The sequence below is a fragment of the Electrophorus electricus genome, unplaced genomic scaffold, assembly GCF_041902795.1.
Source record: "Electrophorus electricus isolate QZ-2024a unplaced genomic scaffold, ASM4190279v1 Scaffold125, whole genome shotgun sequence".
NCBI classification, from domain to species: Eukaryota; Metazoa; Chordata; class Actinopteri; order Gymnotiformes; family Gymnotidae; genus Electrophorus; species Electrophorus electricus.
Window position 1 is genome coordinate 127,594 of NW_027658407.1, and position 24,977 is coordinate 152,570.

The 24,977-nt window shown below is 40.2% G+C and overlaps 1 long non-coding RNA gene across 2 annotated transcripts in view; it reads left to right on the forward strand.

Annotated features, from left to right (window-relative positions):
• LOC118240654 (uncharacterized) overlaps window positions 1-17,723 on the forward strand; it is a 44,327-nt gene extending 26,604 nt beyond the window's left edge. Inside the window, exons 1-3 of one of the 2 annotated variants that reach the window (XR_014120368.1) lie at window positions 15,887-16,204; window positions 16,421-16,553; window positions 16,807-17,723. This is a non-coding gene — a long non-coding RNA (uncharacterized LOC118240654). Of the gene's footprint in view, window positions 1-15,886; window positions 16,205-16,420; window positions 16,554-16,806 lie in introns of those variants that run through there. The other variant, XR_014120369.1, reaches the window with a different exon arrangement.
• The last annotated feature ends 7,254 nt before the right edge of the window (window positions 17,724-24,977 follow it).

Consider the following 24,977-nt stretch of genomic DNA (forward strand, 5'->3'; position numbering starts at 1 on the left):
ACCATATAAACATCTGACAAAAATATCTAAGAACTTGTGAAACCCAACATTTGTCAATCTCAAAACCTTTGGCCACGACTGTACACACACACACACTCACGCCTAGTGTATGTGTGTATAATGCACCTCAATCACACGCTATAGTTTTTATCAACGAAGGATGTGCAAAATGTCTGCTATTGACGAGACTGCAGAATTGACCAACAGGATCTGCAGTTCCCAGATATGAAGTAATGGATGTAACTTCATCCCCAAAGTAACACATCCAGATGAATCTTTCTCCTCTTTTCTGCATTTGTAGGTGGGTGGGTTTGATGGTGCCGATCTCTTGCAGAGCGTGGAGGCCTATGTCCCCATGACCAATACGTGGGTAGACATCCCCACGGTGCTCAACCCATGAAGCAGCTATGGCACTGAGATGGCAACACACTCTGTCACCAACACACTCACTCTCACTCACAGAGGTGATGATGATGATGATAATGATTGGGGCAGTATTTTGTCACATAAAACAGTCTCACAAAAAGGACTGTGTACAGGTGTATGCAGGCATAATAAAGGAAGACAACAGTCTTCCCCATTTCACCAAAGACAGTGGTTACACTGTCACACTTAAAATACACTACAGTTAACAGTTTTAATAAAGGTTTAAAGGAGGACAAACCTGGAGAGACCTGTAGCTCATCTGAGTGCAGGTAGTGTTGGCTTCTCTCTTGGTTGGATTTGATTAGCCTGACTAATGATTTAAATGAACTGAAAAGCTATGAAAAGTCTTTACATTTGTTATATACCAGCTGTTCTTAGTGACACATACTCAGAAGATGATTTGAAAAAAAATATTATCTGGCATATTAATACAAGCACAAATACTGGCTTTAACTGTTTATCAACAGTTTTCACTCATCAAAACATTTTGTCATCTGACATTTTGGAAATGTATGAAGAGGTTTCTTTGAGAGGGAATTTAATTTACTGAAAAAAGTGTAGGACATTAGTAAAGAAAATCACGTTCACAAATCCAGAGACATAACATGAACTGGGATTGGTGGGGGACGGTTAGGTGTATTAGGTCAGGGTCAGAGTGAATGACAGTGTTAGGTGGACAACTTAGATCTGGGAGACAGGTAGCGTGGGGCACTATTGTCAGGGAGACATGTGGTGTGGGGTACTGATTTCAGGGAGTCATGTGGCTTGGGGCACTAGTATCAGGGAGTCGTGTGGCCTGGGGCACTAGTGTCAGGGAGAAGTGTGGCGTGGGGTACTTATTTCAGGGAGACGTATGGTGTTTGGGCACTAGTGTCGCAGACATGTGGCGTGGGGTACTGATATCAAGGAGACGTGGCGTAGAGTACTGATATCGGAGAAGTGTGGCGTAGGGTACTAATTTCAGGGAGATGTGTGGTGTGGGACACTCCAGTGTAGTAAAGTGGCTGCTGCAGACATTTTAAAGGCTGGATTGGCACTGATGTTGAGCTGTATGTGTACTGTTGTGACCACAGTGAAGACCCTGCTTCAGTCTCTCTTCTTTAGTGCATCCATGGAGACGGTCACTATGGTCCGTCCTTGGCCCTTTTCTTACCGCCAGTGCCGGGAACCACAATGTCCTCATGGCTATGGACAGATTCATGAAGGTTCAACACCTTTGACATCATTTCAATCTTTTGTTACAGGCATGAAATCCAGCTTGTGCAAGAGACACATGGTGAGGTCCAAATGCACCAGGTAACTGATTGATTTATTATATGGAGGTTTGTTATTTTCTAGAGGACCATTTAGTTTAAAGTATATTAATTGAAAAAAAAAAAAAGATTAATCTTTGGTGGCTGTAACTTTCAACTGTTGATGAATTTCTCTCTTCGGACATTTATTCATGCAGTTTGAAAGATTTATTTTTTTCTTTGTGTTTTTTCCTTTATCTGAGCACAGATTCATATAGACATGTTTTACACTGTGGTGATCCTCCCCTTTAATGGCAATGCATTTTATACTGTAGCTAATTCTCTACAATGAAATTTAGGAGTATAAGGCTTACTTTGAGGACACAAGGCTAATTTGAAATGTGTCTGTATGTCATTTTCATCAGGAATAACCTGCTTCTCAGGGAACATCAGCAGAGATGAAACAGCCAGTGGCAGAGGGGAGATTGATGAAACCTTCCCAGCACTACCTCGGGATGGACCAGAGAGTCCAGGCAAGAAAAAAAAAGATTATTTGGTCCAAAACAAACCGTTCACCAACATGTTTACTGTTGCAGGTTTTTAATGAAAAAATATCAGATCAATATTGATATTGGGTGACATTAAAACACAGGATGTTGACATTGGATTGGTACAGAAAAACTGGTATCATGCCATCTCTAGTATTTACAACTGTGTGAGAACAGGCTGAAATCGTGTATACATACCTGTATAAGAACTGGTGTCTTCTTAAATAAGGTTCTGAAAGAATATACAACCAGTTTTCCACGGAAGTGATGTTTATGATAGAAATTAGTTTCTGATTGAATGTGAACTTGTGTGTTTACACCTGTTCTCTCTCTATAAGCAAAGTGGATGTTTTATACATTGACTAAGAGAGCTGTAAGTGACCCAGACAAACTGAGATGTGATGATGAGTGTGAGGAAAGACACCACTACCCTGCCTGAAGAGCTGATAATGTCCTCGGGCATCAGATCCAATGATGATGACACCTACTATTACAACGTCCTTCTAATGACCTACAAAGCACTGAACAGTCTTGCCCCACAGTATCTTAGCAAACTCCTGAGAACAGGAGGGAATACACAGCAGTACCATGAGTTCTATATGGCATCAGGTAAAATTGACTTTTTTGGATATTAAAAGCAAACAAATAAACCAAACTCTATTCCTGATGCTACTCCATTATGTGTGTGTCTGTGTGTGTGTGTGTGTGTGGTGTATAATACAACATTTAAACTACCTTGGTCTTTCCTTGTGTTTCCCTTCTTTCTACATTCACTTCTGTTTGCTGGTTTTCTCATCACTCTTTTACAGCTTTGTTGCCTAGTCAAGGCTGTTACAGTGGTCTGATGATCTAAGTCACAATTATAGACAAACACAGTCTAACGATAAATAAAAACACACAAATTCACAGTTGTACTCATCATATCTGTTAGTAAGCATATTGAGTAAACATCCACAGTGTTGGCCAGAAAAGGTCAGTGAACACTTAGAACACTTAAAAATGTACAACCAGGGACCTGCATCAGAAAGCAGGTTTGGTGAACACTCAGTCAGTTGGCTTAGAGTTGAAAGAAACTTGAGGTTTTCTGTTTCACAAAGAGGGTTTGGCTGACTGGGCTCACTGCACAACACCGGGTATTTATTTATTTGATGGGCTATTTATTTTTAGCTGATGGATGAGCAGCCAAGACCAAATGATGCTGTACCTGTAACCCGTAATCAAAACCTGCACAAAGGAAAATGTTTTTAAGATCCAAATTTGAATAATTGCACATAATATGAAGCAGTCACCATTTATAGGATGTAAAAGTAAAAGATATCAAAAACAGACGTCTGTCTTAGAACAGCAATGTTAATCACCTCAAAAATGATGGACCTGCTAATAGCAGTTTTCCTGCACGCACTGCCTCAAGCAGAATGCGTGCCAACAGTTTGGACTTACTCATCCATGCAGTCTGTACTTCACATGTGGACTTACTATCCAAATGCAGCATTTTTTTCTTTCTTTTTTCCATTTTCATTTGATAAAACTGTGATTGCATATGAGTTAATGTAAGCCTACAAAATGTGTAATTTCCAGGACAACCTTGGCCAATCGAAAGTTTATCTGACAACAGTTAACCAGGCATGAATATCTCTATAGTAAACCAGATCTTCCTTTCACTTGGTCAGCTTCTCTAACTGCGCAGTATTGGCGTTCAAAGTGTTCTTCCAGTATATAATTTATCAAATTGCACATTAATGTTTATTTTTTGTCTGTGGTTCTTCTTCAGTGTCCAGACTGTCCTGTTTTAAGAAGTCTGCTTATTTGAGCGACATAGTTAAGGTTTTATACACTGGAGATATTTTACAGCATATTTTTATTCATATACAGTATGAGCAACATCTGTTTAACTCATATCTGCACCAACTATACCCCCCCCCCCCCCCAACACCACAGGAGGAGAAAAAACACCAAAATCTAGGCTGAAGTTTAAGGTAGCATGTTAACTAATCATCAGCATGTGAGTGACTATAACAGCTGATACCTGCCTGTAAAGTGTCCTTGAGTCTGAGAAAGGTGCCATATAAATGTTAATAATAATAATAATAATAATAATAATAATAATAATAATAATAATAGCTAGCAAGATTAAACAAAAAGCATCAGGGAGATGAGGAAGAAAATATGCTACTTGCAGGTTTGTCAGCATGGGGAGATTTACATGTGGGTTCTTATAATGCGCCACATAAAAAAGTGAACAGAGCTTGAATGATGTGATATTGTTAAGGGACTGAGGGGGCAAAACATTCAATTAATATTAGAAATACAAGAAATTTTATACACATTTACCGTGTATATGTGAATGGTTTATACATTGAAAAAATGCATCAAAAACAAATAAGATGAACAGTTGCATAGCTGGATAGGCATAATATATTAATGGACAGAACACCGGAGCTTTTTGCCGAAGCAACGTCTGCGCTTGAGAGGAAATAAGATATTTTAACTTACACTAACTATCAATCAAAAGGTCCAGTAATACACAGTCCAGAAGTACATTTTAATAATGCTAAAACGAGACAGCCGTGTTTATGTCGTCACACCTGGTGTTTGTGACGTCACAGAAGCAGATATATAAAAAGGCTTAACTGGCGTCATGGTTACCATTTTGACAGAGTGCGCAAACTGGACAAACCAAACTACGAACTACAAGGATATTCAACAATTGTTATTTCACATTTTCCTGTGGATAAATTGGATTATTGTCAGTTATAGATTTCTCCGATATCAAAGGTAGGCCTAACTATCCTCTTTAAGGCAAACTGGGAAACGTCTATATGAAAAGAGTGCATAAAGGAAATAATTTCCATGTGTTATTTAGATTGAGACGTCGTGTGTTTATATACAAAGCGTATTATTTCTCTTGAAAAGTGCTGGGTTTTGGATTCGTTTCTGATGTCCCTTAAATTCGCATCCCTTTTATCATCGATGGCACGTGCGTTCACTTAAATCAGCGCTTGGTCTAAAAGGAAGAACGTCCACATTTATGGCGTTTGTATACTTGTCGGCGTCAAAAAGTATCAGCAATGTAGTTTAAGATATATTTGTAATACAACTTTTGTATTTTGATTAAAATTCATTTTCGTTTTACGAAATATCAGTTGCGCGGCGTTTTGACATTGTGTGAAATTATAGGAGTTTTCAGATTAGAATCGTGAACGTTTTCAGATTCTGTCATTAGAAACACGATGACTAAAACATGTGTGTTACTTAAATTAATTAATAAATGAAGGAAAGATTGCTTGTAGATGAAACATTAACATTTTTACTTTCAAAAAGTGTTGGGGATAAAAATAGCCATTTAGGAATGTTACAATCTGATTTTCAACCGTAGTGACATGTAGCATCCTCATCATAATTTACGCATATGACCGTGAACAAATTAAAATTGTTACTTTTGTGCTGATCATCTTAAGAGAATATTGAATAGATTAAGAAAAGTGTCACGGCCCGCGTCCTGCAGGGCAAGGAGCAGGACTCACAGACCTCTCTCGTCCCAGAAAAACATTTATTAGACACAAAAGATTAGTAATCAACGGTAACTGCACTCATATGTAACAAACCATTGCAGCGTGAACATAGGGACAGGCAGAAACACACATAACGAGTACAACCAGTAAACAATGAACAATAACACTAACACGAACGTGTACACATGTACGATGACCGACATCGAACGAAACACACACAGCTTAGAGGTATAATTTAATATTTATTTGTAAAGTATTTAAAGATTTTATATATTTTCTGGTTTTCCACAGTGAGATCATCATGAGGGGAACAGGAAGTACAAACAAGAACTTCTTCCCTGATGTGAAGACCATCCCAGCTCCACAAAAAAGCCCTACAGAGGCAATGGCCAACCCAAAAATTTCTCCTTTTCATTTCGTTAATTCGCACAGAGGAGGAAGCAGCATCTATTTCCCAGAAATTTCTGGAGTGCCCCAGAGGAAGCAATATAAACCTCAAGTCTCTCAAAACCTGAGAAAATCTGGCACGGGCACAACATTAGCGGCACTGCTGAAGGCCATGGATGGAAAAAATGGTGGAAAGTCAACAGGCAGACTCCTGGATGAAGGTCAGCGATGCAGCAAATCTCGGTTCCCTTCTCTGGTTGTAGAGCCACACACCAAGAGCAGTGCTGTGAGTGTGAAGGCTGATCACACTCCACCAGCTCCATCCATCTCAAGGCTACCCGCCCTCCACCCAAAACTGCCTGCTCTCAAACAGAAAAGCCCCAAGCCTGCTGTGACCCTGCATGTCCCCCACAAACATGTCAGGGAAGTCCCAGGAAAGGTGCAGGACAAGAACAGTGACGTGAACTCCACATTTTACACCAGGCCAGAAGTGGGTGAGGTCCTCTACCAGGACCTGGAAAGCCTAACATCAGCCCGCCATTGTGCCTCCAATGTCAAAGCTTCCCGGCACTAGCATGACCTGGGCTGCCACAAACCGCTGCTGATCAGGAGGGCAACCTTACATAAGGTAGAGAGCAGAGCTGCGTGCCCAGCTCCACCTGCCCCCTCCCTGGGGCCGCAGCGCAACCATTTGCCCCGGGTGTGTAAGATTGAAGAGAAATCCAAGAGGCAGGACAAGTGCCAGGCTGGCCAGGCTGCCTCTACTTCCCGTGGAGCCAAAGAAACATCTGTGGGCTTGAGCAGGTGGGACAACAGACAGGTGAGCATAGGGGACCTCGCATCAATGGGTTAAAAAAATGACTTCTTTTGATATTTACTTCAGCCTCAAATGCTAGAGTTTTGAGTTAATTTTCTATTAGGTTCTGTGTATCATTTAGCATTTCAGCAGATAAACTAGAAAATGTATTAAATTATGGCAGATTTAAGCATATTTGAGAATGGAGTCTGTAACGAAAACCGCAGCAAAAGAAAGAAGAATGTACTAAAGAGATTACATATAAAACTCCTAAATTAACCTTATTTCATAATTAGTGAAGAAACAGTCATTGTAGGCAATAGTCCTGTTCAGACTTGTTTTATTTGTCTGTTGTGTCTCAGCACCTGCACCTGTGCATGTGAAATGAATGGACTTCACCTGCTCTGTAGATGACCACGGTCAGTTGCTTTACAGCCTCTGTAAGCAACAGAAACCTTCAGGGCCATGTTTGCACATTTGCTCTCCAACCTGAGATTGTCTGACATCCAGCATTCCTGACACTTGTGTATATTATTTCCTGAGAAAAAGAATCTTTAAATAAATGCAATTTTAAATGTATACAGAGCTGTTGGTCTGTGATATTTCTGTTTCAGTTATCTTGAGTGTGTCTCCATTTCCCATAGGATGACTAAAAAGAGAACCGCCAGTACAAATGTAAAAATGGGTGTACGTTTGTTATCTTTCTTCACAACTGCTTCCTCTCCAACATACATATACTTGTGTTCTTTTCTTTCTACTGGACAAATACAACACACATTACATTTACTTTGACTTAAAGCACAAAGTTACACTTCTGACTCTTGGTCTCTTCTGATTCAGCAAACACCAGTTCTCTTCTGATGGTTGATAATCAGGGAAAGAAAAACTTTATCAGATATGTAATGAGTTATGTTTTACAAAGTCACAAATGACACCAAAGATAATTACACAAAGCTGATTTTAAAGACTGCATAGACCTACAGAACGTTATGTAAATGACCACATTACTTAAAATAAGTAATACAATTAGAAAATAAGTAGGTTATAGATAACTGTCTCTAAGCCCCATTAACCACATTAGTATTTTAATACTGGTTTTTGAAAAAAGAAAAAAGAAAAAAATAGTACAGTAGAAATTGCCAAATCTTGCAGCTGTGAAAGTCAAAGGCTGTCACTCTTTGGTGGTAGTGGAACTGATTTGGCATTATGGGAAAATTCATAGATATAGTAATCATACATTCTCTGTATGAGTGAGCATTTAAACCCCATTAAAAGTAGGACTTCAATATAAATATATTTAAAAAAAAAACTGGCACAGTAGAGTTTTTTCAAATTTGATCTGATAGCCAAGTGCCTTCAATCAGTTTTTTTTTTTTTTTTCAGTCTGATTTTTCAGCACTGGGGAAATGTACAATATTGCACTAGTGCTAAGTGCTGTTTTAGCTGGCAGTCAAGCTATATGATAAACCTCTGAGAAGCACTCTATAGCAAAATAATTTTGAGCAGTGCTTATTAAGCTACTTTAACATATTTTTAATAGTGTTGATGCAATATCCATTCAAAGTATACATACCAGCAATGTGTACTTTCATGCAGCAGCACATCTTCATACACTATACACATTTTATATATATAACATCAGTATTCTGAGCTCATGGTTCAAACTTTGTGAATGTTTTGCTTTTAATCAAATACACTTCATTTTGTATTTTTGTAGTAAAAGTACGTGTCTAATCCAAAGCTCTTCAAAAAACACTGTTAGTCTGCATTTCTCTATGCTTAGAGAGCGTTAGTTTGAAGTGAGCAACCAAATGCCGCAATATCGTGCATATAGGCGCAATCCAATTTGAATCTCGGCGACTTGACCATGAAGCGCTAACGCGCGGATAGCTTCACCGACGTCAACAGAGACCACTAGTTAGTTTGTGCAGTACTCATTCAGACTCTTCCTACGTACCCTAAATACTTGAATAAGGAAGTACACAGTGTAACTGTACATACTCTGTTCTGTTTTTGGTGGGCTTTCTTGTGACGTTCAGCTTTCTGCTGAAACAAAAGACAATGTCAAAAAATAATACACAACAATCTTTCATCCATTCAATAACTTACCGACAAAGGAGTAAACCAAACATGTAAAATGGTTCAATACTTGTACTGACTCTGCCTCACAGTTATTATTCAACTGAACATGAGATTAGAGTTCATACCAAGAAAGTCTTAATAAAAACACCACATACACAAAAGAAACAAAAGTCACAAACAAGGGAAATTGCTTGTTGTATATTATATGCATCATATTTCTTCAGATTTTACTTTTTTTTTATCAGCACTATAAAACATTAACTTTATTTTCAACTTTAGTGTAATTATATTCTATAGTCTAATGTATTATAAAAATGTTATAAAACATAAATGCTATAAAAATAAATAGTAACACTACATGGTGCCACTGGCCACATGGTTTTGTTTTGTCAACATGTGGCTTGTGTTTACACTCCTTTAACCCCATATTGTCTTTAGGTATTGTAAGGTGGGCTCAAACCCAAGTCAGCTGGGTAATGACCCCGACAGCCTACTGGCTGAGCAACCATGCTCAAACAGTGGGCTTGTGTGCAGAACAGTTAGATCGGGCAACAGGTAAACAAGACAATTAAATAACGAAAGGGGAGTTGAACCCTGGCCGTTTTGTTGCAGAGAAAGACCCGCTAGCCTGCGGCAGCTATAAAACTACGTGTGCGTATATTGCTCTTCAGAGGAACGGAGGACGACAAAACTAGAGGGGAAAAACAACTAAACACCACACCGAGCATGGGAAAAGGGAGAACCAAGGACACCATGGGAAGAATGGCAGCCCAGATGCTCTGGGGGAAACCAAACTAAAACTTCCCAAACAAAGCCAGAAAACAGGGAGGAACTGTGATGGCTAAGGGGAGCCTTGGAAGGGAGACAGATTAGAGGGGGAAAACTGGAGATGGGAATGGATGTGTAAAAACACAGACACCGTTGCAGCACAGAAGTGACGTGTAGCACAAGGGCTCACAGACCTCAATACCTGAAGGTAGCAGCTAGGAGCTTTGCTCAGAACTTTGGCAAAGACCCAGCACTGAGTGACTGGGTCACTGGGCTTATATAGGCCTAGCCCAGCTGTTGGGCGTTAAGTCTGATTAGTGGTACGACTGAGTCGAGGCCTCCCTCTGGTGGCCGGAGGGGCATCGGCCTGCACCGAGCCTTACAGATATTTATTGTTTGGTTTATGTACAGGTACAGGTTCCATGACCATACTTGATATGCAGTTGCTTGGGTATGTTGTTTTATGTATGTTCTAAGAAAATGACACAAAGAAGTAAATTACAACACTATAAGCAGGACACATAGAATATTAACAAATATATTCAACCACAAAGGCTAATTATTTACATTTATGGCATTTAGCTGATGCCTTTTGATTCTCTGTTATTTGCATGTATTATTTATTGTCACTTTGTCCATTACAGCCTTGTCCATTAGGGATGTGCTTCAGAGATGACACTGCAATTTAGTTCCGCATTAGTCTAGGACTAGATTATTATCTAGGAAAACAACACTTGGTCAACCCGCAGAGAAGCCGTTCATGAATCGCAGCAAAAGACTATAGAAAGAGTCTGAGTCCCATGTTATTTAAATAACATTGAAGTATTTAGTAAGTAAATTTTAGTGTATGTCCTATTCATTAATGTAACATTCAGATGGAACTTCATGCCTATATTCCTTGAAAGCATATATGAATAAATGAGAACATTAGATCCTTTTAACTGACCCATTGACTGACTGATTAATTGACACGCAGAGATGTCAAGGCGCAGTGTACATTTACTAACAAGTGGGTACTAGCGCCACGATAACGATGCTGCAGGAACCTGTTCTAATGGATCTACTCGACCCATCTCTTACAAAGAGACGCCCTTCAGGTGTGTGTGCATACATGTGTGTACATATGTGTAAGAGTGCATGTGTATTTGGTGTACATCAGCCTCTCTTTCACTGTCTCTTCCTCTTTCTCTGTTTCTGTCTCTGTTTCTCTCCAGAGGAAGGCAGGCAACCGCGGGCTGGTCAGGTCCTCCAACACCTGAAGCCATGCTGGCAGCCTCACCCAATCACATGGCCCATACACCAGTGAGCTCATCACGGAGGATGAATTTACAGGTCAGTGCTGATGTCATATTCAACTGTTTATAACCAGTTCATGACAAGCTATAATCATTGTTTTTTCTTACACACACACACACACACACACACACACACACACACACACACACACACACACATTTATGGAAGTCTATATGTATTATAGGCATGTATGTACTAAATTAGAATTGCTGTAATAAACTTTTTAAGCATATTGTCAATACATCAATTCATTTACTTAATACTCATCATATACCTCATATGCACTAAATACTTAAATTCCACCTCCAACTCCCCCGGTCCAATTGAATTTGCTTCATTGTACTTCACTGAACTGTTACTAAAGCAGTGTTAAAGTGGCTTTAATGCTATACTAAAGCTATTCTAAAACTATACTATAGTTATACTAAAAAATACTAAAGCAGTAGTAAATTAGTACTGCAGTAGCATCAACATGTCCCATGTTTTCATAAAATGTTTACTTTCTGCTGCATTCTGTGTTTACTACGGACAAAGCATCATTATCACTTGTTTTAATGATATTTGTTTGTTTGTTTAGCTCATGCCTTTGCATTGCTCTACTGGTGGCTGGGAACAGCATGGCACAGCCTGACCTCTGGAATCTCTGTGCTTGATGTTTTTCTGCTCAGCAGGTAAGTTTGTGTTTGTGCATATGAATGTGTATATGTGTGTACATGGGTGTGTATGCGCATGTTTGTGTTTGTGAATACAACTCTGTACTCTGCATTGCTATGTTCTCCCTCTGTCTCTCCACAGACACACTGCATATGTGAGGAAGGCTATCTTCCTCTTCCTCCTCTTGCTGCTTTTCGGTGAGTCTGCATTTCTGAGTCACTACATATCAAATCATCTCATGTCCGAGCTCCTGTGTGGGGAAAAAAAACATTTGTACTCAACACACAAAAGACACAATGACAGAAACGCACATGTAACGATGCAGTGTAAGCTGACAGGTCTGCTGGTAGCAGTTAGGAAATGACAGCAGATATATTGGTAAGAAATGTTTTGATAACTGGCATGTTAGTGACATGTGTAGCTCACAGGGACTTTAGTGATGGGTGTGTTATTTTTTTTTTACAGGAGCACGGGACTGGTTCTCCTTAGTCACTGATTGATTCCACACACGTTCACACACCTGTCCGAGCCCCTCTGGATGTGAGTACTCTCACTGGCTGAAGAGTCAATGCAGGACTGAAACCACACACGTTTATTGGATGCCTCCTGTGTGCTAGAACATATACTGTTAATAGTGTTAATAAACCCACTGTTTCAAAATTCTTCTCTCTCTCTCTCTCTCTCTCTCTCTCTCTCTCTCTCTCTCTCTCTCTTTCTCTCCAGCCTGGGGCCTACCCTGTTAAGTGTTGGGCATTCCGTGGTCCCCAAACATTACTCACATTACCTTGGAACACATCCCTCATAACTTGTCATCCACTGGACACATCAACATTGCTCCCAAGGACTTCACCGTTCATTTGAGTCGTGAAAAACACACACACACACCCGCACACACACACACACACACACACACAACACCAAATTATTTAATTAATAAGTTGCCCTGTCATCTCGTGATAGAGCTGCTCCTTTTTAAGGGGATCCAGGGTGTAATGTTTTCACATTTCAAGTTCAAGTTCAAGTTCAAGTTCAAGTTCGGTTTATTCGTCACATACATAGTCATACACAGTATAACACGCAGTGAAATGGTGGAGAGTGCTCTGTCTAAACTGAGGAAGAGAAACAGGGGTGCATAGAGAAAAAATATATATATGCAGATAAATATATATATTCTATGTATGTACAAAAATATATTAACAATGTATGTACAATATATGTATATTATGATTATATACACAATGTACAATGTATATGGTTGGGTATATATGTACACAATCTACAGAATGTACAGATCCATTTTGTATAATACCATATCTACAGTTGTTGTGTAACAGGGTAATTGAGTATAAATCTAAATCTATATATACAGATGTATACAGTCATGTTACATGGTGGTGGTGGTGGTCCCCACAGTTTATCAGTTTCCCTGATTCAGGGCCCAAATGGCCTGTGGGAAGAAGCTCCTCTTCAGCCTCTCTGTCTTGCTCTTCAGGGAGCGGAAGCGCCTCCCTGACCTCAACAGAGAGAAGAGTGTATTGTTGGGATGGGTGGGGTCCTTCACAATTTTCCTAGCCTTGGTCTGGCACCGCTTGTAGTAGATGGTCTGCAGGTCAGGAAGTTCCGAGTGAGTGATGCGCTCTGCTGAACGCACTACCCTTTGGAGTGCTTGTCTGTCCTGCTTGGTGCTATTCCCAAACCAGACTGTGATGTTCCCCGTGAGGATGCTCTCGATAGTGCAGGTGTAGAAGTTCCGCAGTACCTTGGAGGGCAGTCTGAAGTCCCTTAGGCGTCTGAGGTGGTAAAGACGCTGACGAGCCTTCTTTGCCAGGGAGCTGGTATGGCGGGACCAGGACAGGTCCTGCGAGATGTGAACACCAAGGTACCTGAAACTATCTACTCTCTCCACCGTGGTCCCACCGATCCTCACAGGTTGGTAGTGCCGCTCCTGCTTCTTGCTGCAATCCACGATCAGCTCCTTTGTCTAACTGACGTTTAGGAGGAGATTATTTTCCTGGCACCAGTTTTCCAGGTGTTTAATCTCCTCCAGGTAGGCCCTCTCGTCGTTGTCCGAGATCAGACCCACGACAACGGTGTCGTCAGCAAACTTGACAATGATGTTAGAGCTGGAAGTGGCTGTGCAGTCGTAGGTGTACAGTGAGTAGAGCTTAGGACACAACCCTGAGGAGCTCCAGTGCTGAGGGTGAGGGTGGTTGAGGAGCAGTTGCCCACCCGTACTGATTGTGGTCTGTCTGTTAGGAAGTTGGAGATCCAGTCGCACAGGGATGTATGCAGTCCTAGATCTCCCAACTTAGTAGTGAGTAGGGAGGGGATGATAGTGTTGAATGCTGAACTGTAGTCGACAAATAGCATTTTAACATAATTTCCCCTCCCTTCGTCCAGGTGAGTCAGTGTAGTGTGGAGCAGATGTGCAATCGCATCGTCAGTGGAGCGGTTGTGGCGATATGCAAACTGCAGTGGGTCCATGGAGGCTGGCAATGAAGATGTGATGAAGTCTCTGACTAGCTTTTCAAAGCACTTCATCACGACTGATGTGAGGGCGACAGGGCGGTAGTCATTGAGGTCGGAGGAGGGTCAAGGTTTCTTCGGGACGGGGACGATGGTGGACCGCTTGAAGCTGGACGGGACAATACCGAGCGTCAGGGAGAGATTGAAGATGTCGGTGAATACCGGGGCTAGCTGATCTGCGCAGGCTTTGAGGACCCTCCCGCAGATACCGTCTGGTCCCATCGCCTTCCTGGTGTTCACCCTTTTAAACACCCTCCTCACGTCACTCTCCGTGATGATGAGAGGGCGCTGTTCTATGGTGGGCCCCGCGCATGTGCCATTGGCTGCGCCGATAGTGCCATTATCACTAGCGCCGTTGGCATTAGCGCTGTTAGCATTGGCGCTGTTAGCACTAGCGCTGTTAGCATTAGCGCTGTTAGCATTTGCGCTGTTAGCACTAGCGCCGTTAGCATTAGCGCTGTTAGCATTGGCGCTGTTAGCACTAGCGCCGTTAGCATTTGTGCTGCTAGCATTAACGCTGCTAGATGTAGCCTCGAAGCGAGCAAAGAATGTATTCAGCTCGTTCGCCAGAGACTCATCCGCACTCATCATTTTTATACACTCCTGCTCTTCCAGGCACTGACACATGAAAACGAGGAAGGAAAACCTCTTGGAACATTTACTTATGACCAAGATGGAGAACCCATCCAGACCTACCAACTTCCTGTAAGAAAGTTGTACAGTAACTCACCAAAATATAGAAAGATGGAAATATTTACACATCACTTTTTATTCCGATAATGTTAGCAGTGTTAATATTATTAATAATGTATTATTGGTGTTAGTGTATTGAATGTATTTATATATACTTTACTTTATATATACACTATAATCTTTTGTACTCAAGTTGATAACATTTATTGACACTTTGGCCCTTTAAAACATCTACAGTAATACATCTCCCTCTGGTGGACAAATTAATGTACCACATCTCAAATGCATCTCTAAAGAAAAAGTTCAACATTGTTTCACTGATCTTAGGCCAGTTTTGCTGTTGCTCCACTTAAGAATAATAAAAAAAAAAAAAAAAATATGGGCAAAAATGTGTACAACACTCGAAAAATAGAACATAAATGGTGCCACACTAAGCTTGTAGTCTTCCAGCTTGCATGGAAGGAGAGCCTTCCATAGAATAGCACTTATTAACACTCCAACATCTTATCTCTCAAACCTCATAGAAAATAACTAAAATAATGCTATATTTCTTTTTAGTACAATTGCACATCTACTAAGAAATATTCTGCTCTCACACGTTTCATAAGGAAATCCTACCCGAAGTAACTGAACCTTTACTAAAAATGTAGGCTTTCAGTCAGTGTTTAGGCCTAATCATAGTACAGAGACAGCACAAATTAAAGTAGTTAATAACCTGTTGTTGGCTTCTGACCAGGATTATGTCTCTTTGCTTGTATTACTTGATCTGAGTGCAGCATTTGACAATATAGATCACATCATTTTAGTACATAGACTCAAAAATGTTGGAAATCCTGGCAGTGGATCTAGAACACATACACATACACACACACACACACACACACACACACACACACACACCTTTCCGTAACACCCTTCCCCATACACAAACAACAAAACATGCCCAAAACTTCAACATCTGGAAAGAGCATCTGCCACTACATTTTCTGAACCCTTTTTATGTTTGATGTCAATATTAAACACTTGTTTAATCAGAGACCAACGCATTAAGCGTTGATTGGCATTAGCCATATTCTGCAAGAACACGAGCGGATTGTGATCAGTGTATATGGTAATGGGGCCCGGAAGACCACCAAGGTACACCTCAAAATGTTGTAACACTAGGAGGAGCGCAAGGGCCTCCTTCTCAATAGTGCTATAGGCCAGTTCAGAGAGAGAGAACTGGTGTTTGCTGAATCAGAAGAGACCAAGAGTCAGATGTGTAACTTTGTGCTTTAAGTCAAAGTAAATGTAATGTGTGTTGTATTTGTCCAGTAGAAAGAAGAACACAAGTATATGTATGTTGGAGAGGAAGCAGTTGTGAAGAAAGATAACAAACTTACACCCATTTTTACACACACTCAAGATAACTGAAACAGAAATATCACAGAAAAACATCTCTGCATACATTTAAAATTGCATTTATTTAAAGATTTTTTTATTTATTTTTTTCTCTCTCAGGAAGTAATAAGTGTCAGGAATGCTGGATGTCAGACAATCTCAGGTTGGAGAGCAAATGTGCAAACATGGCCCTGAAGGTTTCTGTTGCTTACAAAGGCTGTAAGGCAACTGACTGTGGTCATCTACAGAGCAGGTGAAGTCCATTCATTTCACATGCACAGGTGCAGGTGCTGAGACACAATAGACAAATAAAACAAATCTGACTCAATACTCAATACTCTAGTATTCGATGGTGAAATAAATGTCAAAAGAAGTCTTTTTTTTTAACCCATTGATGCCCCTATGCTCACCTGTCTGTTGTCCCAACTGGTCAAGCCCACAGTTCCTTCTCCCTGTTAACAACAGAGAGAAATAAATCTTCACGACAGCTGTTTCTTTGGCTCCAGGGGAAGTAGAGGCAGCCTGGCCATCCTGGCACTTGTCCTGCCTCTTGTTTTTATCCTCAGTCTTGCATGGCCGGGGCACACGGTTGCGACGTGGCACCAGGGAGGGGGCAGGCGGAGCTGGGCGCGCAGCTCTGCTCTCTACCTTATGTAAGGTCGCCCTCCTGATGAGCAGCGGTTTGTGGCAGCTCAGGTCATACTGGTGCTGGGAAGCTTCGACCTTGGAGGCACACTGACGGGCTGACGTTAGCCTCTCCAGGTCCTGGTAGAGGACCTCACCCACTTCTGGCCTGGTGTAAAATGTGGAGTTCACCTCACTGTGCTTGTCCTGCACCTTTCCTGGGACTTCCCTGACATGTTTGTGGGGGACATGCAGGGTCACAGCAGGCTTTGGGCTTTTTTGTTTGAGAGCAGCCAGCTTTGGGTGGAGGGCGGGTAGCCTTGAGATGGATGGAGCTGGTGGAGTGTGATCAGCCTTCACACTCACAGCACTGCTCTTGGTGTGTGGCTCTACAACCAGAGAAGGGAACCGAGATTTGCTGCATCGCTGACCTTCATCCAGGAGTCTGCCTGTTGACTTTCCACCATTTTTTACATCCGTGGCCTTCAGCAGTGCCGCTAATGTTATGCCCGTGCCAGATTTTCTCAGGTTTTGAGAGACTTGAGGTTTATATTGCTTCCTCTGGGGCACTCCAGAAATTTCTGGGAAATAGATGCTGCTTCCTCCTCTGTGCGAATTAACGAAATGAAAAGGAGAAATTTTTGGGTTGGCCATTGCCTCTGTAGGGCTTTTTTGTGGAGCTGGGATGGTCTTCACATCAGGGAAGAAGTTCTTCTTTGTACTTCCTGTTCCCCTCATGATGATCTCACTGTGGAAAACCAGAAAATATATAAAATCTTTAAATACTTTACAAATAAATATTAAATTATACCTCTATAAACTGTGTGTGTTTCGTTCGATGTCGGTCATCGTACATGTGTACACGTTCATGTTAGTGTTATTGTTCATTGTTTACTGGTTGTACTCGTTATGTGTGTTTCTGCCTGTCCCTATGTTCACGCTGCAATGGTTTGTTACATATGAGTGCAGTTACCGTTGATTACTAATCTTTTGTGTCTAATAAATGTTTTTCTGGGACGAGAGAGGTCTGTGAGTCCTGCTCCTTGCCCTGCAGCACGCGGGCCGTGACTTTTCTTAATCTATTCAATATTCTCTTAAAATGATCAGCACAAAAGTAACTATTTTAATTTGTTCACGGGCATATGCGTAAATTATGATGGGGATGCTACATGTCACTACGGTTGAAAATCAGATTGTAACATTCTTAAATGGCTATTTTTATCCCCAACACTTTTTGAAAGTAAAAATGTTAATGTTTCATCTACAAGCAATCTTTCCTTCATTTATTAATTAATTTAAGTAACACACATGTTTTAGTCATCGTGTTTCTAAGGACAGAATCTGAAAACGTTCATGATTATAATCTGAAAACTCCTAAAATTTCACACAATGTCAAAACGCAGCGCAACTGATATTTCGTGAAACGAAAATTAATTTTAATCAAAATACAAAAGTTGTATTACAAATATATCTTAAACTACATTGCTGATACTTTTCGACGCCGACAAGTATACAAATGCCATAAATGTGGACGTTCTTCCTTTTAGACCAAGCGCTGATTTAAGTGAACGCACGTGCCATCGATGATAAAAGGGATGCGAATTTAAGGGACATCAGAAACGAATCCAAAACCCAGCACTTTTCAAGAGAAATAATACGCTTTGTATATAAACACACGACGTCTCAATCTAAATAACACATGGAAATTATTTCCTTTATGCATTCTTTTCATATAGACGTTTCCCAGTTTGCCTTAAAGAGGATAGTTAGGCCTACCTTTGATATCGGAGAAATCTATAACTGACAATAATCCAATTTATCCACAGGAAAATGTGAAATAACAATTGTTGAATATCCTTGTAGTTCGTAGTTTGGTTTGTCCAGTTTGCACACTTTGTCAAAATGGTAACCATGACGCCAGTTAAGCCTTTTTATACATCTGCTTCTGTGACGTCACAAACAGCAGGTGTGACGACATAAACACGGCTGTCTCGTTTTAGCATTACTAAAATGTACTTCTGGACTGTGTATTACTGGACCTTTTGATTGATAGTTAGTGTAAGTTAAAATATCTTATTTCCTCTCAAGCGCAGACGTTGCTTCGGCAAAAAGCTCCGGTGTTCTGTCCATTAATATATTAGGCCTATCCAGCTATGCAACTGTTCATCTTATTTGTTTTTGATGCATTTTTTCAATGTATAAACCATTCACATATACACGGTAAATGTGTATAAAATTTATTGTATTTCTAATATTAATTGAATGTTTTGCCCCCTCAGTCCCTTAACAATATCACATCATTCGAGCTCTGTTCACTTTTTTATGTGGCACATTATAAGAACCCACATGTAAATCTCCCCATGCTGACAAACCTGTGAGTAACATATTTTCTTCCTCATCTCCCTGATGCTTTTTGTTTAATCTTGCTAGCTATTATTATTATTATTATTATTATTATTATTAAAATTTATATAGCACCTTTCTCAGACTCAAGGACACTTTACAAGCAGGTATCAGCTGTTATAGTCTCTCACATGCCAATGATTAGTTAACATGCTACCTTAAACTTCAACCTAGATTTTGGCGTTTTTTCTCCTCCTGTAATGGTACATTGGAAATGATTAGATTTCTTTGGCTAAAGCAATGTCTTCATTAAGGCCGATTTCATGTGAACTTGTTTCTTTCTTTTTTTTAATTAAATCTGGCAGACAACCTTAATAATCATAGCTTTTACACTTTGACCAGGTGGCTAAATTCACTAGGTTAGCTAGCTACCCTGAATCATCAAGAATTGATTCAGCAAACAATCAGGATAGATTTTCATTTCGTTTTTGATTCAAACATGTCAGGACAAAATAGCTAAGTAAAGGAAATAGCTAAGTTAGGTAGTTAACCACTCAAAGTAGCTTACTTTAGGTAGATATTGGTCAAAATGCACTCTTAACTAGTTACACCAGCTAGCAGCTGTGATTATGCTGTGATAAACAAATATTGACAATCATAGATTTTAGATTCCTCAAAACAACTATTCTATATTTTGATGACATCTTTGCATGTTCTGGGTCTTCATTTTTACATATGCAGAGCACTAGAGCAGTGAGGAACAAAGTGCATCAAAAATTCTGGTTGTGCACAAGTAACCTGCTAAGGTTTTAGGATTTGACTTTTAAGACAAACAGAAATTTTGATGCAGACAAGAGAGGCATGTCTTGTTTTTAAGAGGCAAATTCTTGCTCTTTTAGAAAGATTCTTATATATTATTGGTATTACAGCTTTTTTGATGTACAGCAATAAAAAAGACCTATTAATTAATAACCAGCTAGAATTTGCTTTAAAATGTAATTTGCTTTGAATAAGAGCACCTGCCAAATGCTGAAAAGCTTAAGATCTGTTCTTGGAATGTATCCTGGACACTGATGTAAACTATCAAAAAATGTATCGGGATATTCTGCTTTGTTCAGTATTGAAGCGTCTGCAAATTGTTTTTAACTTATTAGTTGCCAAAAAAATAAATGAACAAAAATAAAAAATGGAAAGACACACTGCATCATGTAGGAGCATCTTTAATGGGTATGTTAGTATTTATTCCAGCTCTGAACCCACATATTTAACCAAGCTTGGAAAACTGCATAAAGGAAAGCAAGGCAGAACAGACTGAAAACTGTCAAAATATGCCAACGTTCAGGCAAGCTTTCGGAAGAGAAACTGTCACATAAAGTGATATGGTGAGCCAGTGCATAATGCAAGAAAGAGTGAGGTAACTGGGATTAACAAATGTCTACAAAAATGATTGTAAAACTTCACATTTGAAGCTTTGAAAAGCTAATACGATTAAAGACAGCTCCATATAGTATGATTTTAAGAAAATGAAATATAAAGGATAGAAAAACAACAGGAAAACATTGCAATACATTGTTCTCTGGAATCCCAAATTTACAAATAAAAAAGAAGAAATCTATCAACAATAAAACCATTTGGGAAGCTGTTACATGACGTTATCAGGAGACCTATTCTCTTTTGAATAAATAAGATTAAATTAGATAGAAAAAGGATTCATTGTATACACCAAAGCTTGAATAAGTCTACACTTGTATGCAAAGAGAGAAGAAATTGAAGGTGTCCTAATAAATCCTCACTGGTTACACAGATCAGAATTGTCAGAACTGGGGCAAGAATGTTTTGGGTGCACCCCCCACACCTTTAAGTTTCCATACCACGGTCTGCTCCTTTTGTGAAGTAGAGCCTTGGAATAAGTTCACTGCGTGTGCTCCTGATATCTGCATGCACAACAGCCTCACGTGGTCTGGGCAAGGTGGGTCACACGTATGTAAGTGCGTCATACAAGGATGTCAGGACACAGCTAAGTGTGGATCCAAATGCAAGAGTTTATTTTCAGTACAGGCGGGAAGGAGTTGTGAGGTAAAATAGAAGGGTAGTCATAAACGGGAAGGGAATGGTGAAGAGGAGAGTCAAGGGCACAGTCCAAAGTCCAAACCAGAAGACAGAATCCGAGGTTGTCTAAGGTACTAAGAGTGAGGCATTGTCTAGGGGAAAAGCAACAGAATCAAGAAACGCTTGCTATACATGAAAATACAATACTTTGTGAGGATACTATCGGAAAAGGGAGGTTATAAAAGAAACCGAAATGAGAGACAGGTGTAATTAATCAGTATTCAGGTGAGGGTGATCTACGTCTGAGCGGAGAAAGGCTAGTGGGCAGGACTTACGCCGATACAGATATACAAAAAAATTAGCCCTTGTATGCCTCAGTTGTGGTTCTCTTCAAAATTGTTACTGTACTATTATTGAACCAATTATATCTTATATGACATTTTATAGCATTACTAACTTTGTTGTGAAGTGTCCTGCTGAATTCCTGGCTAAATCAGTGCTTACGCCCTACTCGTGATATGACTGTAATCGACTTTGACCTGATCTCCTTTTTTAATTTAGTGTAGTCCTTATATCTGCTTGCTTTTCCTTATACTAACCCTAAGATTAATCCTAACCCTGATGCTTCTAAGGTCCTAACATCTTAATTCACTTACAAACAAATACAAACAAGGGGTCTTAGAAACAAATCTGACTGGATTGTTTTGATCAACCACCCCTGTAACTTCTATGTTTCATAGACTTACTGTTATTTAAACCGTTGTTTTTAAACAGTTGTGAGAAACGTTAGCTAACCTACTAATAAGAAAGAAATAGGCTAGTATTCATCATGACTAGAGTATGCATATTTAACATTTTTTAATCTACATGTCTATCATGCTACATGTTTAACATGTTGCTTTTACTTTAGAGGCCAACAACTGATGTTAGTTGAAGCGCTGATGATGCATGGGGCTGCGCTAATACCTTTTCTCACACAATGGACACTTATTAAGTTTAATCTGAATTCAGAATGCACTCATCATGTAGGACAACTTGTCAACCACAAGATTTTTTTTTAATCTAGTTGTATTTAGCTTACATTTGTATTTTGAGCTCTAAAGAAATTAGCTGGATCCAGACCTCAGTGACCTGACAGCTGGCTAACGGCATGACTACACAGTCTGGTTTGGGTCATAAATGCCTGAAACATGACAATGTTCTTAATAATGAGCATCTAAATAACCATCTGCTTATTCAGCACTTTTTCCTTTTTTTTTTTTTTGTCTGCATAGCACAAAGTTAGTACTTAAAACCCAAACACAACACAAAAGTTAAAAGAGAACAGTGCAGTTCTATTGTGTACTGTGTGATGATTATTTTTTATGGTGTAACTGAAGTGATTAACAAAAAAACAAAATTTTATTATCTGAGAAAAGGTCAAAGTAAAAGACTTGTGGATTTAATATTGATTTTGGATTTCTATAAATTAATGTGAAAGGACTAAACTAACACGCACATACAAATCAACCATTTAACAACACTAAACATTAAATTTAAAGTAAATAAGTCTGATTGGTGGCGCTCAACATCATGGGAGTCACCTTGCTCCCCTCCACTCTCCTAACTGGATCCAACAGCAAAGATCAGAGCAGATGTCACATATATAAATATACACTGTCATGGCACGGCCCCCTCCTCCTAGGCTCCTCGCTGTTTGTTTGACGTCACGTGTGTGTGTCTTCATTGCCACACCCCACCCATGTGTCACACCTGTCTATGGTTATCTCCGTTGTTAATGTGTATATTTAAGGTCCTGGTTAGTTGTTGGTCTTTGTCGGTGTTTGACCCTATATGCACCGTGTCAATGTGCACAAACTGCTTATTGCTTGTTGTGTTTTTTGTCTCATCACTGAGTAGTACTTTGTGCTTTGGTTTCATTTTTGTCATGTTCATTAAACATCTGTGTTTATACAATGACTCGCCTTTGCATCCTGCCTCTGGAAAAAAAAGGTAAGGAAGTGACGTAACCGTCCCAATCCAACCCATGTGAAGGAATTCTTCATAGTAGTGGGCACGCTCCATGCCAGTGCAGAGGGTGAAAGCTCCACTGAGATATTTAGAGAGGGCCTGGAGATCCACGGTCAGACACTGTGGAATCCTGCCTGCCCTTCCTGGCAGTCAGAATGGTGAATCTGGAGTGTTTTACGTAACCGGAATATCGGGACAGTTATGAGGATTATGGCATGGATGAGGACTATGACAACAGTAGTCTCTGGTCAAACGTGGATTCTGACCGCTTTATGTACCCTTCAATGAAGGTGAAGGAGTCCCTCCACGAGGATCCCACTTTTGGGGTTGGAAATGGAATCAGGAAACTCCAATGACGATGAGCCCCTGGAGTCTAAGCCTTCACCCAGAGCACTCTCATCAGCAGTCTCATTCAGAAATACCTCACATTATTTTTAGACGTTTCCACTCGTACGACTGTCCTTCAGCATGACATTGATGTTGATTCTCATTCACCCATTAGACAACACCCATATCACACCAATCCCCAGAAATGTACATTGCTAAATCAAGAAACCAAGTATTTGTTAGAAAATCATCTTGCTATCCCTAGTGTTAGTCCCTGATGTTCCCCATGGTTTCTGGTGCTAAAACCAGATGGCACATACCGCTTCTACACTGACTACAGAAAAATAAATGCAGTTACTGTTTCTGATTCCTTCCCAATGCCTAGAATGGAGGATTGTGTGGATAAGATGGGGTTCAGCTAGATTTGTAAGTAAGCTTGATTTACTTTAGGGATATTAGCAAGCTCCATTAACCTCTCATGCATCTGACATTTTGGCATTTGCTACCCCTGACTGTTTTCTACAATATACGGTAATGCCTTTCGGTCTTAAAATGCTCTTCTACCTTTCAGTGTTTGATGACTATGATTTTAGGTGAGGTGCCTAACTGTGAAGTCTATTTGGATGATGTGGTTGTGTATACTAACACTTGGGAACAACATGTACAGTTGCTTGATCTTGTTTTTAAGAAGCTATTGGATGCCTCCCTTGTGCTTAATCTTGAAAAATGTGATTATGGTAAGAGTGAGGTTGCCTACTTGGGGAAACTGGTGGGTTGTGGTAGTGTGCGTCCTCTTGATGCCAAAGTACAAGCAATCAAGTCTTTTCCTGCCCCAGAGACCAAAAGACAACTCCGACGCTTTTTGGGCATGGCAGGTTTTTATCGTTGCTTTTGTAGGAACTTCTCTGATGTTGTTTTACCCCTCACAAATTTGCTTTGTGACACCACCCCTTTTGAATGTTCACAACCCTGTCAAGATGCATTTGACTCAGTGAAAGCTGATTCAGCACTCCTGTTCTAGCAACCCCTGATTTTACTCGTCCTTTTACACTTGAGGTAGATGCCAGTGGTAGTGGAGCCGATGCTGTCCTCCTGCAAGAGGACTCACAAGGTCTAGATCACCCTATTTGTTATTTTTCTAGAAAGTTTGTGAAACATCAGCTGGCCTATAGCACTATTGAGAAGGAGGCCCTTGCGCTCCTCCTAGTGTTACAACATTTTGAGGTGTACCTTCGTGGTCATCCGTACCCCATCACCATATACACTGATGACAATCCGCTCGTGTTCTTGCAGAATATGGCTAATGCCAATCTACGCTTAATGC